Source organism: Vombatus ursinus, unplaced genomic scaffold, assembly GCF_900497805.2.
Source record: "Vombatus ursinus unplaced genomic scaffold, bare-nosed wombat genome assembly UNPS02014770.1, whole genome shotgun sequence".
NCBI classification, from domain to species: domain Eukaryota; kingdom Metazoa; phylum Chordata; class Mammalia; order Diprotodontia; family Vombatidae; genus Vombatus; species Vombatus ursinus.
In genome coordinates, this window is record NW_020954548.1 from 15735444 (window position 1) to 15754152 (window position 18709).

The 18709-nt window shown below is 39.9% G+C and overlaps 1 long non-coding RNA gene across 2 annotated transcripts; it reads left to right on the top strand.

The window, feature by feature from the left end:
* Positions 1-2004: 2004 nt before the first annotated feature.
* On the top strand, positions 2005-15753 carry LOC114043650. 2 transcript variants are annotated; one of them, XR_003569135.1, is made up of 4 exons: positions 2005-2117; positions 8409-8621; positions 13189-13308; positions 14822-15753. It is a non-coding gene; the product is annotated as an uncharacterized LOC114043650 (long non-coding RNA). The 2 variants fall into 2 exon arrangements; XR_003569136.1 differs by lacking the exon at positions 14822-15753 and adding an exon at positions 13534-13665.
* Positions 15754-18709: the final 2956 nt, after the last annotated feature.

Below are 18709 nucleotides of genomic sequence, written 5' to 3' on the forward strand. Positions count from 1 at the left end.
GAGCAACCATAGGTTGTTTAACAGTTGAAAGACAAATCGAGTCAAGTCCACAAGCATTTATTTGTTCAGAGCCTGGTACGTGCCAAGCACTGTGATATATATTAAGGATACCAAAAAAAAAAAAAAGCAAAAAAAAAGACAAAATCAGTTCCTGCCCTCAAGGAGCTCACAATCTAATGAGGAAAAAAACACACAAACAACTATGTCCAAACAAGACATATACAGGATACATTATAGATCATTCCAGAGGAGAGGCACTAGCATTAAGGAGGATGAGGAAAGACTTCCTACAGAAGGTTGAATTTTAGCTGAAACTTAAAAAAACAAAACAAAACTAGGGAATCCAGGAGGTGAGGGTGAGTAGGGAGATAGTTCCAGGTATAGGAGACAGCCAGTGAAAATGAATGCAGCTGGGGGAGTCAGTGTTTTGTTTGAAGAACAGCAAAAAGGCCAGTGTCATTAGATCTTGGAATAGATGGAGGGGAGTAAGGTTTAAGAAAACTGGAGAGGTAGGAAGGATTCTGGTTATGAAGAATTCTGAACGTTGAGATTATGAAGACACACCAAAAAAAAAAAAAGTATGGGTTTTCCCGCTCTTCTCTTTCTATTTTAGCATCTCAGAGTCCAAATGACCAAGTCAGTGTTGTTAGGGGATGGCTATGCAGACCGTGGAACATGAGTACAATATAAGATTACTGTGCTCTGAGAAATGATGGATATGAAGAAGCCTGGGAAATCGGGAGCTGAGAGGGAAGTAAACAGCGCTAGAAAAACATTGTGCCCAGTAACTACAACGCTGGAAATTCAAAGAAGAAAAAAGTGAAACTGAATACCATATAATTATTATGACCCAGCGTGGCCCCAGAGAAAAGATGAGAAAATGCACAGCCCTCCCTTCCTTGTAGAGGTGAGGATGAGGGTGTGGAATATTGACTGCGCTATCAGACGTGGTTGATATGTTGGTTAGTTTTGCTGAGCTGTGCGTTCACTCTTTATTCTTCTTTATTGGGTGGGGAGGGAAGGATATATTTAGAAATGAATGAAAACAAAAGAAATAAATAAAACATTAAAAAAAAAGAGCACGGGACACATTTCAAAGACTGGAGCTTGAGTTACAGTTGTACCACAGAACAGCCATGTGACCATCAACACCGAAGCCTGATCTAGACCTGAAAGTTCATGTATATGGATGGAACTTCCCATATGGAAAAATCTCTTCACTAAGTTTCTTATTCTATAAAATGGGGATAATAATACCTGTACTGCTTACCTCACAGGGTTGCTGTGCTTTGTCAACTATAAAGTGCTATAGAAATGGGAGCTCTTATCAAGCTCATACACAGCAGACATGCAATGAACAGGGCTGGATGAATCTCAAGAAAATAAAAGAAGAGGATTAACAAAAATCACTCATGGGGAAAAATCTTTTGAACTAAGAAAACCAAACACACACACACACACACACACACACACACACACACACACACACACACACACACACACACACCAGGCAAGGTATCCCTACTTTAATGTAACTTTCATTTCATACTCCAAGGTGACTGAGATTAGAGAGACATTCTAATAAATGACGTTGAAAATTTTATATTTAGCCTGTTCAGGCCCCGGCTAATTTGTGACCAACCAAAAAAAGGGGGGGCAGCATTTATTTTAAACTTCAAACAGGATTTATTCAGTTTTTTCTTTTGTTTTCCCTGTGCATTGTTTTTCCTGCTGAGAGCACAATGGTATACCACATACTCCGCATTTCCCCCAGTTTCTATTTAGCCCTTCTAAGAATTACCCAGGCTGAGACCAGCAGAGAACATTCGGGCAAGTTCCCCCCTATAACTCCTGGACTTAACCCCTAAATGTCCCAGGAGGCTGCAGGTTTAGGAGCTCTGATCCAGGCTCCCTTGCAACTAACTAGTTGCTTTGCAGAAAAAAAAAAATGGGCCCTGGGTTGGGCTGCAGCCTCTATCCCCTCTCTGTGTTCCAGGCAAGGTGCCACGGAGGGGTTAATCGGGGATTGCCTTTTCAAAAATGCAGGCCCCTGTTGGAAGAGTTTCCTGAAGAATGTGTGAGCATGAAATGTTGGCAGCTTTTGAAAAGGTGGGAAGGTAAGTTTACTCAAAAGCCCCGGAGAACTGGAATTATGACTTCAGGAGCCGCAGGAAGCTCTATTTGGGTACTTATTTACTGATACCTTTTGTTGCCTTCCCACAATCCTTCTGGCCACAGTCCCTGAAAGAACCTTGGGCCAGATGATCCTGCCATGCTGCCCAACCTAGGAGGAATCTCTGGCCATATGGGATTCCTCTCTCTTAGAGGGAGAGAAAGGGGTTAATTCCAGGGCTTAACTCTGGGGAAACACTGAAAACCTGATTTTCCAAACTCCTGGTTTCCCATATCAGGGGTTCACCAGGGCTTTCTTTCTTTCTTTCTTCCTTCCTTTCTTCATTCCTCCCTCCCTCCCTCCCTCTTTTCTTTCTTTTTTTCTTTCTTTTTTCTTCCTTCCTTCTTTCCTTCCTTCCTTCTTACTTTCTTTCCTTCTTCCTTCCTTCCTTCCTTCATTCTTCTCTGCCTTCTCTCTCTCCCTCTTTTCTCTTTCTTTCTTTCCCTCTCTCATTCTCTATTCCTTCCTTCTATTCTCCTTCCCTCCTTCTTTCCTTTCCTTCACTTTCTTCCCTCTCTCTCTTTCTACCTTCCTTTCTCTCTCATCTCTCTGTCTCTCTGTCTCTCTGTCTCTGTCTCTGTGTCTCTGTCTCTATCTCCCTGTCTCTCTGTCTCTATTTCCCTGGCTCTCTGTCTCTGTCTCTCTTTCTCTCTTCCATGGAGCCTGAATTAACAACAGCTCAAACCCCCTCCAGGTTTACAGTTGCATAGCTTATTGTGTATATATCCTCTAGAACCGAAAACCATATGGAGAATTCTTTCTTGATTTTTTTTTCCTTTTCTGTGTGTACCAGGAAGTAGTAAAATGTTTTGAGATGCTATTAAAGTCTTTAAGTTACAAAATCGAGATTCCACCTTAAAAAATTTTCCATACTGTACTTTGCATTGCCTGGGGTGCTGACTAGCTGCCAAATATCTATCAGGGGGTGATTTATGATATATGATATGGTCCTCAGCCCAAGTGGAGACTGTTTAGTTGAAACATGAGAAAGGGGAGGCCTTGTGCTCTCAAAAACCAAGATGACTAGTTTCTGTTTGGCTTTTCAGAGAGAACATACAGTACAAAACGTGCAATATTTTACAGCACCAAACTTATGTAAGAAACAAAGCTAAAGCAAAGGCCCTCATTGCTTTTTCCCTATTTGTTAGAGGCGGCTTTCAGTTCAAGTGGTTTCTTTCTTTTTTTTTTTTTTTTATCCTTTCTGTTGCTGTCCCAGACGCTGCTGTTAATCTTCTGGGCCCTGAAATGTAATTGAACAGCTCCGTTCTGGCAATTAAAACATCTTAAAATGAGATTTCAACTCCACGGCTTAAATTTTTCATGCACTTTCCTTTTCTACGATGACTAAGAATATATATTATGATTTCTATTCTGCAAATGTTTCCTCTGCAGCTGTGAAGAAGTACGTTTCCCATATGGCTTTTAGGATACACTGTGGCTTGATGAGGGAAAGCAATATGGACACCCCTGAAAAAGTCCTTTGGGGTCCACACAGCAAAATCCCAGTGACTCCTAGTCACAAAGTGTCTCTAGACAATCACGAAGAAGGTGTGAATTTTTTGCTGTGAAAATACCGGTTGGGGTGGCATTGGGTCTTCAGGGTGGAAGGGACCTTAAAGATTACCTGCTCTAACCCCCTCAATTTATAGAGAGGACTGAGGTCCAAGGAAAGGCAGTGACTCATTCAAGGTCACACAGATACTACATAGCAGAATTGGAATTGCAAACCAAGTAATAAGATTAGAGATTTAGAGCTGGAAGGGACCTTAGAAGTAATCTTTTTAAAAATTAATTTTGTTTATGATATATATGTATATATGGATGTATATATATATTTCTTTATGAGTTGTTTTCCATCTTGAACTCCTTGCAGGTAGAGATTATTTCATTCTTTGTATTTGTATACCCAATACTTAGCACAGTGCCTTGGAATGCAATAAGCACTCAATAAATACTTGATTGATTACTGATTGAGCTATAGTCTAAGATAGGGAAACTGAGGCCCAGACAGATTAAATGATTTAGGATTATAAATTTAGAGCTGGAAGTCAATAAGCATTTATTAAGCACCTACTATGTACCAGGCACTGTGCTAAGCTCTGGGAATGTAAAGAAAGGTACAGACACAGTCCCTGTACTCAAGGAGCTCACAGTCTGATGAAAGAGAAAACATTCAAATGACTATGCACATACAAGATACACACAGGACAAATTGGAGATAATTAGCAGAGAGGGAAGACACTAGAGAGGAGAGAGAATTGGGAAAGGTTTTTTGAAGAAGTTAGAATTTTACTTGGGACTTGAAGAAAGCCAAGGAGGCCAGGTGGCCCAGATGAGAAGGGAGATAATTTCAGGCAGGGGACAGCCAGTGAAAATGCCTGGAACTGGGAGATGGGATGTCTTATGTGAGGAATAAAAGATAAGATCAGTGTCACTGGATCGCAGGAAATATGGGGGTGAATAAGTGAAAGAGGGCTGGAAGGGTCAGAGAGGGACAGTTATGAAGGGCTATGAACCCCAAACAGAGGATTTTAGATTTGATCTTGAAGGTGAGAGGGAGCCACTGAGAGAGGCCTTAGAGATTGTCCAATCCAACCCCTTCATTTCACAGATGAGGAAACGAAGGGCCAGAGAAATTGTCGCTTTCCTTCACAATGGCAGAACTATGATTTGAACGCAAGACCTTTGACTCCAAACCCTGCCCTATTTCCATTGTATGAGGCTGTTTCGCAACCTTTAATTTCAAATGCTTGGGACTCTTGCTGCTGTTGTTTTTTTAAGTAACCTGGAGGTCAATGCTGGGTTTTCAAGGGACTAGATGTTCAAAAGGTTTTCTTTTCCCTATTCCATATCTCTAAGGAGTTTTTGTGAACCAAATGATGAGATTTCTTCTGAGGGGTCTTAGACCATTTGTTATTGTTCAGTCATTTCACTCACGTCCCACTCTTCATGACCCCATTTGGGGTTTTCTTGGCAAAGATACCAGAGTAGTTTGCCATTTCTTTCTCCAGCTCATTTGACAGATGAGGAAACTGAGACAAACAGGGTTAAGTGACTTTTCCAGGGCCACACAACTAATAAGTGTCTGAGGCCAGATTTAAAGTCAGGAAGATGAGTCTTCCTGACTTCGGGCCTAGAAAGTTATACATGACTGAAACAACTGAACAACAACAACTATTGTTGTTACTATGTTTTTTTGTAATTCCCATACTATTTTATAGGAGTAATTCCTGCATCTGGCTCTAACAGGAGTCAGAATGAGATATGTTGGGCAGCAGGAGAAAAAGGATCCTGGGAGAGGCATCACGGTAAAGTAGAAAGAGTTTTTGAATCAAGGCACTTAAGTTCAAATCTTGCTTCTTCTACTTAATACTTTGTGCGACTTTGGACAAGTTACTTAACCTCTTTCAAGACTCAATTTCGTTATCTTTAAAATGAGGGGCTTAGGCTTCATGACTTTTGGGTTCCCCTTCAGTTCTAGACGTATGATATGAAGCCCTATCACACCCAAGGTCTTTGAACCCAATTGAAAGATACTGAGTACTACGAAGTGGAAAAAAAAAGAAATATTGAGGAAGAGAGTAAGCTTTTAGTCCATCAGAAGCAACATCTATTGGCCTGGTTCTTTCATAGTACCTTATTGAGAGAATATTCGATGTCATTCCTTCCTTCTGGGAATCTAGTCCAAAGGACATTATCTTTCTTCCAGTACCATCCCTTCTTCCTAACTTCCCTGTACCTTTTGAGGGCACCATTATCCTTCCAGTAACTCAAGCTTACAACTCCAGAGTCATTCTCAATTCTTCCCTCTCCATAGCTCCTCCCTTCTATCCCTCGAAGTCTCCAAGTTTTGTCAATTCTACTTTTACAGCATTTTTCATGTCCCCTTCTTTCCAGTTATACATTTAATATCCTAGTTCGTAGCCTAATCACTTCTTACCTGGACTATTGCAATATTCTTCTAATTGATGTTTCTCTCTTTGGGCTCTCCTCTTTCCAATCAACATTCCAAACAGCTGCCAAATCAATATTCTTTTTTAAAAAATAATGTTTTATCTCCCCCCAATTACATGTTATAACAATTTTAACCTTTTTTTTAAGTTTTGAGTTCCAAATTCTATTCCTCCTTCTCCCCTACCTGAGATGGTAAGCAATCTGATATATGTTATACATCTACAATAATGTAGAACATTTCCATATTAGTCATTTTGTACAAAAAGACAAGAAAAAAAAACAGGAAGGAAGGAAGGAAGAAAAAAAGAAAGAAAGAAAGGAAGGAAGGACAAAAGAAAGAAAGAAAAAGAAAAATAGTATGCTTCAGTCTGTATTCAGATGTCTGTTCTTTCTCTGGAGGCAGATAGCATTTTTCATCATGAGTCCTTTGGGATCATCTTTGATCATTGTATTTCTGAGAACAGCTAAGTCAGTCAAGTTCTTCATCATACAATATTCCTCTTACTGTGTACAACATTCTCCAGGTTCTGCTCACTATTTTGCATCAGTTTATGCAAGTCTTTCCAGGATTTTTTGATATCACCCTGCTCATCATTTCTTATGGCACAATAATATTCCATCACAATTATATACCACAATTTGTTCAGTCATTCTCCAACTGAAGGGCATCCCCTCAATTTCCAATTCTTAGCCACCACAAAAAGAGCTGCTATAAATATTTTTGAACAAGTAGGTCCTTTTCCTTTTTCCCTTCTTTTTTTTTTTAAACCTCTTGGGGATATAGACCTAGCAGTGCTATTGCTAGATCAAAGGGTGTGCAGAGTTTTATAGCAATAGGCTGTAACCATGGGCACAGTTCCAAATTGCTCTCCAGAGTGGTCGGATCAGTTCACAACTCCATCAACAATGCATTATGTCCCAGTTTTCCCACATTCCCCTCCAACATTTATCATTTTCCTTTTTTGTCATATTAGTCAATTTGACAAATCAATATTCTTAAAACTCAAATGTGACTAGCTCCTATTACTCATCAAGAAGCCCCAGTGCCAAGCTCTGAATGAAATTTAGGATGAAAAAAGCAAATTTCTTTCTTTGGCATTTAAGGACCTTCAATGTCTTTTCTAGTTTACCTTCTTAGGTTTATTGGAAATTGCTATTCTTTGTACATACTATATTCCAGCTAATCTGGTCTGTTTACAATTCCCCCTTCAAGAGAGATTCCATCTTTTGTTCCTTTGGCTGCTCCATGCCAATAATAAATGGTCTTATCTCTGCCTCTGATAATCTTTAGCTTCCTCCCAAGCTCAGATCAACCTAAATCTCCCACTATAAGAAGGCAAACCTAATCCTCCTCTGTACCTACTCAGCTAATGCCCTCCCCACCAAATTACTTTGTAAACTTTTGATATTTACTTAATTTTAATTATATTGTTTTCTCCAGATAGAATGTAAACTTCTTGAAGGCAGAGAGTCATATTTTTAACTTTGAATTCCTAGAAGTGAGACCATTTCTTGGCACAGATAGTATGTGCTAAAAATAAACAAACAAACAAAAAACAAACAAAAAAACCCAACATATGTTGAATGAGTGAATGAATACATTTCTTCCTATTCAGATTTATCAAAATACTTTTTCCCGGATCTCTCATTTGTACTTGCAGCACCCCCTCTGGGGTACCTTCCCAAATAGATGTTAAAAGGCTGCAGATAAATTAGGGTGATTATTTTCATAGTTCCTAGGGTACTCTGTGGGTCTTTACTCTTAAAGCTATATATTTTAGGATCCCCACTGTTGGACTTCCTATGAATAGTGAGCCAGTAGACACAATTAGCTCAAAGCAAAAGCATTTACTAAGCTGTTGTAAGAAGAACATGTACAAAATATTCCCCTCACAAACCTGGGGTACACTCTTCCACTCTGTCACTCTTCTAATTCCATCAAAGAGAAACTTTTCCCCCCACACTTGGTAAAGAGACAATATGGTGTAAATACTCTTTGTAATTGATGAACCTATTCATATCTCAGTATCTCTTTTATTTGCCATCTACCCCAGCTTTTGGTGATTGGGGAGTGTGTAAATTTAGAGGAACCAAATCTCACCCTTCCAAACTGTCCATACATATGTCATTTTTTCTTGTACCAGAGTTATTTGTGTACCTCTCTTTCTCTCTATTAGAATGTAAGCCCCTTGAGAACAGAGTCTGTGCTTCATCAGTCTTTGAATTTGCAGCCTTTGAATGGAATATAATTTGGTTTTGAATTGAACATCCCTTTGAACAGAAATGCTTTGCTCCTGGAACAAAGTCTGGTGCAGATGTCTGCTAGGCCCGCAGAGTGACCTGAGATCACCTGGTTTAGAATTGTTCTCTGGCTTCAGATCATAGGATAGAGAGCTGGAAGTGATCTTTAAGCTATCCAGAATTCAACTTCTCATTGTACAGATGAAGAACCTGAGATCCAGAGAACTGAAATGGCTTGTTCGGGGTCACACAGGTAATTAGCTGCAGAACTTAACAGCCTTTCACAGTGTATGGTAGACAGAGTTTGGAGTCAAATGATTGAAATTCTGCCACTATGCTTGCTACCTGGATAACCTTGAAGAAGCTCTTTAACCTACATGGCCTTATTCTCTTGGGTAAAATGAGGGGGCTTGAATCAGGTAGATGGTCTCTGGGGTCAGACTCTGATCTCATAGCCCCAGTGTTTTTTCTGATCCACTTTATGTAACTCATCCCAAATTCTTTCAAGTTTGAGCTAAATAGAATTGGCTACACTAGCCCTACATCTTCTGAATATACAACAGCTTGCCTTTGCAGTACGCGAGGGTGCTTTCCTAAATCAGGGAGGGGGGGTTCTTTTTACAGGAGCAGTGAAGGTGTTCTAAGGACATGATCTTGGAGTTCACTCCCTTTGGAACATGAACTTCAACTGCCTAAGAGCTCAGGGTCTTAAGGAACCCAGAGTCTCAGCAGTCCTTGGAGGCTGAGATAACCTGTAGCTATTTTTGAATATAAACAGACCTTATTAAGGCATTAAAAGGATTGTTCAAATGTGTTTTTTTTTTTCTTTTCCCCTCTCATTTTGGCATTTGGAATGTCACTGTAAGTCAGAGCCTTGAGACTTGGCAAGGCTGTCTTTGCAAACAAACATCCTGTCAAAGGGGCCAGCACTCTGTGTTCCAGGATGATTGACAGGAAGCAGGGTGTTGGGTGAGGAGGGAGGATGGACATTCCTTGCAGGATGGTCTCCATTTCCCTAAACAATAGCCAAATGGGGAAGGCTCCTTACCTATTCATTTGCAAACCCACTTGGGTGGAAGTTGGAAAGTTTCAAGAGTTGGTGGTGAAAGGACTTAGGGAGGATGTGGGCTGGGGAAGAGGTGAAAGGAACATTTCTAGGGGCTGGACTATTACTCAACCCAGCAATTAGGAAGGGAAAAATGCTAAACCTTTTGATAATACTATTATTTGTGGTAACTGCACACGCTGAGATCTGAGAGGCATTGCATGGACCACTCGAAATGAGCCGTAGGACAAAAGGGAGAAATCCAAATAAGATGAGGAAAAGGCAAATATTTGTTCTGCTTAGAAACTGGGTTTCATGTGAGGTGAGGGGAGTGGGAGGAGAGGGGCATAGGTAGGCACCTGGAATGGTTCTCCTTCTTAGTTTGACCAAGGTCTCTCTGTTCTTCTACTGCCTTAGGTTTAGGTTGGGGTAAGGGTGAAGAGAAAAAAGAAATGGGTGGAAAATAGGGAAGGACAAGGGCATTTACAGACTCTCCCACTTCCAGGTTGACTCCTACAGAATTTTTAATGTAAGTCATTTCAACAAGCATTTATTAAACACCACTGTGTGCATGCTGGAGAAAGCAGCACATAGGCAGATCAGTATATACAAAAATACAGTTCCAGCTATTCCAATCAAACTGTCCCATTAGCTAGTCCTAGTGCAGGATATTGCATCTCCTTCCTCTGTGGTTTTGAACAGACTATCCCCACCCGCATGCCTGGAAAGCTTTCCCTCCCTCCACATATTCACTTCGTAGAATCTCTAGTGTCCTTCAAAATGCCACTCAAGGGATATTTCCTACACAAGACTTTTTCTGATCCCCTCCCTGAGTTAGTGCCCTTTACTCCTTTTTTGCTTTTGTTTGTTGTGAGGCAATTGGGGTTAAGTGACTTGCCCAAGGTCACACAGCTAGTAAGTGTCAAGTGTCTGGTCTGAGGCTGGACTTGAACTCAGGTCCTCCTGATTCTAGGGCCGGTGCTCTATCTGTTGTGCCACCTAGCTGCCCCAGTGCCCTTAACTTCTTAAAATAACTTTGTGCTACTTATATTTACTTATCTGTGTAAATATTATACACCCCCCCTACCCCCCAGGAGAAAGTAAGCTCCTTGAGGGCAAGGGCTATTTGGGTTTCTTTTTTCTCTTTCTATAGGTCCTCAAGGCCTTATATAGTATGTAGCTCTTAGCAAATGTTGAGTAAATGTTTGTTGTGTTGAAGAAGGGGAAAGAACAAAGAGGGGGAGGATTTGAGAAATTAACAGGACAGTGAGTGGAGAAAATAGAAGCACAGAATTAAAATGGTCATAGAAAAACAAAGTGTTGTCTTTCCTTCATGCATCAAATAGTAGCAAGTCTTCAAATGGCTCACATTTTTATAGTCCTTTATGGTTTATGAAGCTCATATTTTATAACAATCCTGTAAGTATTACAAGCCCCATTAGCAGATGAGAAAACTGAGACTCAGAGAGGTTCAGTAATTTGTCCATAGTCACACAACTAGGCAGTATTGGAATTCAAACTCAGTTTTAAACTTGGTTTCTAAACTCCCCTTTAAGAACCACCTTCCCCCCCCATGCCCGTATCAAAATTTCTTTTACATGGTATAGGATAGCATATCCTCACCTTGGGTATGATCAGCAGTATACATCAAGGCAACTAGGTGGTAGCAGCTAGAGTGCTTGTTCCTAGAGTTAGGAAGACCTGAGATCAAATCCAACCTCATATACTCTGTGACCCTGTGAATGTCACTTAACCCCTTTCTACCTTAGTTTCCTTAACTGTTAAAAGGGAATAATAGCAGTACCTACCTCATAGGATTGTCATGAAGATCAAACGAGATAATATCTTGCCTGGTACATAGTAGGCAGGCAGCTAGGTGGGGCAGTAGATAGAGAGCCTGGCCTAGATCAAGAAGACTCATCTTCCTAAATTCAAATCTGGCCTCAGACACTATAAGCTAAGTGACCTTGGGCAAGTCGCTTAACCCTGTTTGCCTCAGCTTCCTCATTTGTAAAATGAGCTGGAGAAGGAAATGGCAAACCACTCCAGTACCTTTGCCAGAAAACCCCAGATGGAGTCACGAAGAGTCAGACATAACTGAAAGGATTCAGTTGCAAAATAATAGGCACTATACAAATACATAGTCCTTCCCCCCATTCCCTTCCATTATATCACAGACACCACTCTAGTGTAAATTAAAGTTACATAAATAAATATGATTGAGATGATTTTATCAAAGAGGTATATGTAAGTCCCCTGGTGTAGGGGAGCCTAACAAAGGAGAGCTAGGCACAGTGAAAAACACGAGCTGCTTGCAACCCCAGTAGTTTTCAAATGTATCTAGTAGTGATTATTCCATTAATCCCAGACTATATCCTAATCTGTGGCTGGAGATCACAGGATTAAAGAATTGAAAAAGACTTTCTTTTTTAACCTTTTTTGTGCCATGGACCTCTTAGGCAGCAAATGAATAGGATTAAAAAGGGAACCGATCATATTGAAATATATTTATCAAAATAATCATTTAAAAAAGTTCATAGAACCCAGGTTAAGAACTTTCCACACTTTACAATCAGAAAATGAAAGCTCAGAAAGGCTGCCTGATGGGTCCAAGATCCCACAAATACTAAAGAGGAGAACTCAGGTCTCCTGGCCAGCCCCAATGCTTTCCCTAACACACAGTGCCTGTCATCTCTTGCTTTTAAATGTGTGACTTTGGGCAGCAAGCCCAACCTGTTGGAGATTTGATCATTTTTATTTCACTAGGCTTAACAAGAAAACTAATGTGGGCCAATAAAGCTTAGTGAGGAACAGAAACCAGACCCAGAAGTAGAGATTATGTCATCAGAAGCACGACTGTGTAACGAGGATAACTTCATACTGATTGGAGATTATAGTTCAACCACATATTCACATACTGTGTAGAATTCACTTGCTGCTCATAATATTCACTGTTTCTTATATCTTTGAAAAATATTACTCTTAGAGAAAAACTAGGTACTACATTTAGAAACTCTTTATTATATTCAATTTAACAGTCAGTCAGAATTTATTAAGACAAATACAAGCAGAAAGAAAGTCCCTGCCCCTAAGGAGCTTCTATTCTAATGGGGATAGAGAGCAAACAAAAGAAGGCTGGAAAGAGCAGAGGGGAAGAAATGAAAGAAGGGGAGAGGGCGAAGGCTGGAGTGGGGCAGGGGAATTGGTGGTAGAGAAACTCTGAAATTCAGTCTGGAGAGCACTGAGACTTGGCTGTCCTGGAAGCCTTTCATAAATGGAGTTTCTTGGGGGAGCCTTAAATCAGAGGGAGATACCATGAGTTAATATTTGTATTTCAGGTCTGCAGTGAGCTTCTAGTATGAAGAGGTTCCTGGGCTATAACACCAATGAAGTTGAATGATTCAATTCATTCTCACAAATATTTATTAATCCCCTAATGTGTATAAAAGTTATATGTGTCCCAAGATTGCAAGTATCTAGATTAGTTCTTAGTATCTCCAGGAAGAGGACAACAGGCCAAACTTCTTCGCTTGATATCCAAAGCAATGTGGCTGAGTAGAAACAATGGTGGTGGTTCAATTCCTCACTCTAAATTGTGTGGCATTGGGCTAGTCAATTAAACTCTCTAAGCCTCAGTTTTCACATTTAAGATTGAAAAAAAATCTTTTCATTACCTATTTCACAGCTTGGTTATAAGGAAAACACTTGGTAAAACTTATAAAGCTTTAATGTAAGCTATTATTCTAAATAATCTAACTGAAACCTATCTTTCCAGCATCACCACTACTCTTGTCCTGATACCCTTTGCTCCAGGGCAGGCCTACACAACATACAGCCCATGGATTGCTTGCAGCCGGCCAAAGGATTTCAGGTGGCCCACAAAAATGTAGAGGAGGTAAAAGAAAGTAAAGATGTAATGAGTACTTTGTCTGTGGCCCACTTAACTTTACTTCGACTAGTCACTATTGTGCCCATCATATTGGGTGGATTACCACTGTGCTCTCTCTCCTGTTTGTCATGTGACCCACAACAATCAACCACTGTCAGTCTGTCTCTAGTATGAGGGAAATGAGAGCTGTATCTTTTCTCTATGTTTTTGGTCGTTACTGACATTGAACAGGGACAAAGTGAGAGCAACCCCATGCCAACACAGTCGATGCCCGCTACGCTACGAGCAGCAATAACACCAGGGCTTCTTCCCCTCCCTCTCTGCACAGCCACCCTCCAAGTTACATGAGTGTCTGGTGCTCTCTCCAAGGTGAGACAGTCAGTTCAGTATTTCTTTGTATGTGAGTAGTTGCTATGGAGATTTTTTGGTTCTAACATTAAAGTTTTTGGAGTAACTTTGTAAAATGAGTGATAAAAAGAAACAGAAGATCTAATCAGAACATAAAGTATTTAATCCAGAGTGGACAAATAGATACATGTTTACTTACACGAGAGAAGAAATATTGTGCCTTGTTTGCTGACAAGTAATAGCCATTCCAAAGGAATACAATCTTCGTCGCCATTTTAAATCAGAACACCCTGACTTAAGGAAACTGGACACCAATGAAAAACAAATAAAAGCATCCAAATTGTTGAAAAATCTTGGTGGGGAACAACGGTTTTTCAAGAAAGTAAACTCAAAAAATGAGGCAGCTACTAAGGTTAGTTTTCAGATTTCTAAAGAAGTTGATTTCAATCATGATTCTGGAGTATGATAAACTGATTGCTGACGAGAGATGTAATACATCCCATTAACTAAATGTAAACAGTAAAAAAACCTGAAAAATGTATTAAAACTTGTACCACTTAGCAAAGTAATTTTTTAACATTAATATGATTTCATGATAAATAAAAATCTTAGTAAGTGTAATTAATTGATATTAATTGAAATTTCCCTTTTAAAAAAATACACCTTATTGCAAAATAGTTTGATGATTAATTACACCTTTACTTGGAAAGTGAGCCACTAAAAACTATCTGTGGCCTGAAGAAGTTTAGTCTATTTTAATTTTGGCACCTACCTGCTGCCAACCTATGTTGGTCTGCTCCAGGGTAAATTACTTTTCCCTGTCATTGCTCTTAAAATCTTGTAACTTCCTGCTTCTGTTTTTTTTAAACCATTCTGAACATCTATTATTGAATGACTTTCTCTCCCATTTTTGTCTCTCCTGTTGAAGACCTTCTTGGCTATCTCCTACCATTACAAGGGTACCAGTTGAACACTTTGACTTTCCACCTCTCCATCCTCATTCTTTCCTCCAAACCATCCCATCTTCTCTTCCTGTCAGACAGATTCTTGAAGACATTTTTCTTTTTACTTCTGTTCTTCTTTGGTTCTATGTTTCAGTCCACCCACACCCATCAATTGTCTCCCTCCCTATTGACCTCTCTGTGATACCTATTTTTCTTTTCTTTTTCAGAGGCAGCTGTATTCACATCTTGCTTCCAATACAACACCGGTAGAATGTTAATGGTAAAAAGATGGGTTTTTACTTTCCCGAGAAACTTGGGCTAAATAAAAGAGTGCTGCATTTTCTTGAAGGCAATCCAACCCAGTCTTCTCTTCCTGTTCAACTGTAGGCCCATTTCACTGTCTATCATCTATCCCAGATACTCATACAGATGGAGAAGTTCTGGAGAGCATCCATCCAAATACATGTTAGAATCGGGATGATGAAAATTCAGTATTCACTTGATCTTTCCTGTGTGAGTGGTCAGGCCAAGCTCCTTTGAGTGCTTATAAATCTCTTCCACGATGCACAACAGTTTCCTGAGTCTTGATGAAATCAAAATAATGTCATCCACAAATAGGAGCATTTAGAGAACCTCTCCATTTATAGGGAATCCCTCTTTGACTAGTATTTGGTTCTGGATCTCCTCTCTCACCATGATGAATCACTTTGCTAAGCATGTCTCTCCCTGTTTCATGTTGCATCTGATAATTGTGATCAGAGGGCCATTAAACAGGGTTATTCCTGTTGGTGTATGTTCCAAAGAATATTGAATGATTTTGATGCACGTGCGAATCCATGAGGTAAGTCTGGTAGATTTTATTTTTATTTTCATTTTAAAGATGAAGAAACTCAGTCTAAGAGAAGCTAAGTGACTTGCTCATTATTGTGCAATAAACGAGCTTCAGAGGAGGGATTCAAACCTGGATGTCACTTGAGTTCAGGGCCAGGACTCTTTCTACTGTGTCACATGGCCTTTTTTGCATATGACAAATGTTATGTTTTCACTCTCATACTGGATCTAAACACGAAGTGAATAAGTGTATTTTTGTTGCTCACTCATTTCAGTTGTGTTGGACTATTTGATCAGAAGCAAGTAAGAGAAGTAGAAGAAAAACTGAGAGTGATGCAAGAAAATCATGGAAAACAAGTCAACAGCTTGCTAAAGGAGACCCAAAAAATACTGAAGAAAATAACACCTTAAAAAATAGCCTAACCCAAATGGCAAAAGAGGTCCAAAAACCTACTAGAGTGGGTTGCCATTTCCTCCTCTAGCTCATTTTACAGAAGAGGAAACTGAGGCAAGCAGAGGTTAAGTGACTTGCCCAGGGTCACACTCTAGTAAGTGTCTGAGTCTCAGGAAGATGGATCTTCCTGTCTGTAGGCCTGATGCTCTATCCTCTGACCACCTACTTGCCCCTTGTAGGTTTCAACAAGTTTAGGCTTTCCTTAACTTTGTTACATAATGTCTCTCTCTACTACCAATACCTTTGAGCCATGAGGAGCACAATGAATAATCAATTTGAATTCAGTGATAGGACAACGTATGTTTGCAGTTGAGATAGATAGGTAGGTAGGTAGATAGATAGATAGATAGATAGAGGCCTTATTGCATGCTTATGATATACCAGGCACTGTTTAGGCCTACATTTTCAGTTTAGTTCTCTATGTTATCCACTATTTGGTAGTTAATCACTGTGAGTCAGATACATTTTCCACCCCAACGCTATCTTTGGTTTCTATAAAACATTTCATTTTCATAGTTACTAATCTTTCTCTGCTATTCCCAGCCCCCCCCCCAACTGGAGTACTGTCAGAAACTATTTTGGGGGGCCCCCTTCATACAAGCCTTAAATATCTTTTGTATTTGATAGAAAATTAATATAATTGTTAATATGACAGAAATTATTTGACAGAATTAAATGACAGAATGTAATATGGACTGCCACTCCCTTAAATGATCTTTGTAATGTCAGAATTTCAGTGATGTCCTTACATTCCTACTCTTGAGATATTTACTCTTGGGTGGAGCTAAGATGGCAGAGGGAAAGCAGTGACTCTCTTGAGCTCTCTCCCAAAGCCCTCCAAATACCTAAAAAAATGGCTCTAAACAAATTCTAAAGCAGCAAAATCCACAAAAAAGAGAGAGTGAAACAAATTTCCAGCCCAAGATAACCTGGGTGGTTGATTAGAAAGGTATGTCAGGTTGGGCGGGGAGAGGAGCACAGTTTGGCATGGGCGTGCAGGCTGCAGCGACCCAGGAGCAGGCCTCAGAGGACTGAATCACAGGCAGCTGTGGAGGTTCCCAGAATTCTCAACCCAGGAACGCCAAAGACAACTTAGAAGGTCAGTGGGAAAAGTCTGTGACTGCGTTGAGAGAGGAGCTAGGTCTCAGACCCAAGTCTTGAGCACAGCCTGGGGCCGCGGCTTTTTCCTGAGCTTCCAGCCCACAGACTGAGAGGGAATCAAGTGGTTGATCAGAGTGGGATTGCAGGGATCTCTTTGCCAGTTCTGAGGCGGGAATCTCTTGCTTTACCAGTGCTTGGATCTGGATCACAGTTCTGAGGGGCAGTCCTGGGGTGCGGAGGAACGCTGGTGTGGTGAAGCTTGTTGTGGTGGTGGAGAGAAAACACCTCGCCCCTTATCATAGCACCTTGGAAGAACTGAAAATTTATAGGTCCCTAGAAGTATCTCTGAAAACAGCTGTACAAACCCCCAAAGCTTGGGACAGTACACTCTTCACATTGGAAGCAGACTTTTACCTTAACAAAGAGTTTAAAACTCAAGTAATTGGCTAGGATCATGAGTAAGCAGCACAAAAAGAGTCAGACTATATTATCTTACTTTGGTGACAAAGAAGATCAAAACATACAACCAGAAGAAGACAACAAAGTCAAAGCTCCTACATCCAAAGCCTCCAAGAAAAATATGAATTGGTCCCAGGCCTTGGAAGAGCTCAAAAGGGATTTTGAGAAGCAAGTAAGAGAAGTAGAGGAAAAACTGAGAGTTCTGCAAGAAAATCATGAAAAACACGTCAACAGCTTGCTAAAGGAGACCCAAAAAAATATTGAAGAAAATAATACCTTGAAAAATAGCCTAACCCAAATGGCTAAAGAGGTCCAAAAAGCCAATGAGGAGAAGAATGCCCTAAAAAGCAAAATTGGCCAAATGGAAAAGGAAGTCCAAAGGATTATTGAAGAAAATACTTCTTTAAAAATTAGAATAGAGCAATTGGAAGCTGGTGACTTTATGAGAAATCAAGACACTGTAAAACAAATCCAAAAGAATGAAAAATTAGAAAACAATGTGAAATATCTCATTGGAAAAACAACTGACCTGGAAAATAGATCCAGGAGAGAGAATTTAAAAAAGATTGGACTATCTGAAAACCATGATCAAAAAAAGAGCCTAGACATCATCTTTCAAGAAATGATCAAGGAAATCTGTCCTGATATTTTAGAACCAGAAGACAAAATAGAAATTGAAAGAATCCACTGATCACCACCTGAAAGAGATCCCCAAAGGAAAACTCCTAGGAATATTGTAGCCAAATTCCAGAGTTCCCAGGTCAAGGAGAAAATATTACAAGTAGCCAGAAAGAAACAATTCAAGTATTGTGGAAACACAATTAGAATAACACAAGATTTAGCTGCTTCTACATTAAGGGACTGCAGGGCATGAAATATAATATTCCGGAGAACAAAGGAGATAGGATTACAACCAAGAATCATCTACCTAGCAAAGATGAGTATAATCCTGCAGGGGAAAAAATGGTTATTCAGTGAAATAGAGGACTTTCAAGCATTTGTGATGAAAAGACCAGAGTTGAATAGAAAATTTGATTCTCCAATACAAGACTCGAGTGGAACATGAAGAGGTAAACAGGAAAGAGAAAATCATAAGAAACTTATTAAGGTTGAACTGTTTACATTCCTGCATGGAAAGATGATATTTGTAACTCATGAAACCTTTGTCAGTATTAGGGTAGTTGGAGGGGAAAAAATTATATGTATATAGATAGACAGATAGATAGCTAGATAGAGGGCACAGGGCAAGTTGAAAATGAAGGGGTCATAT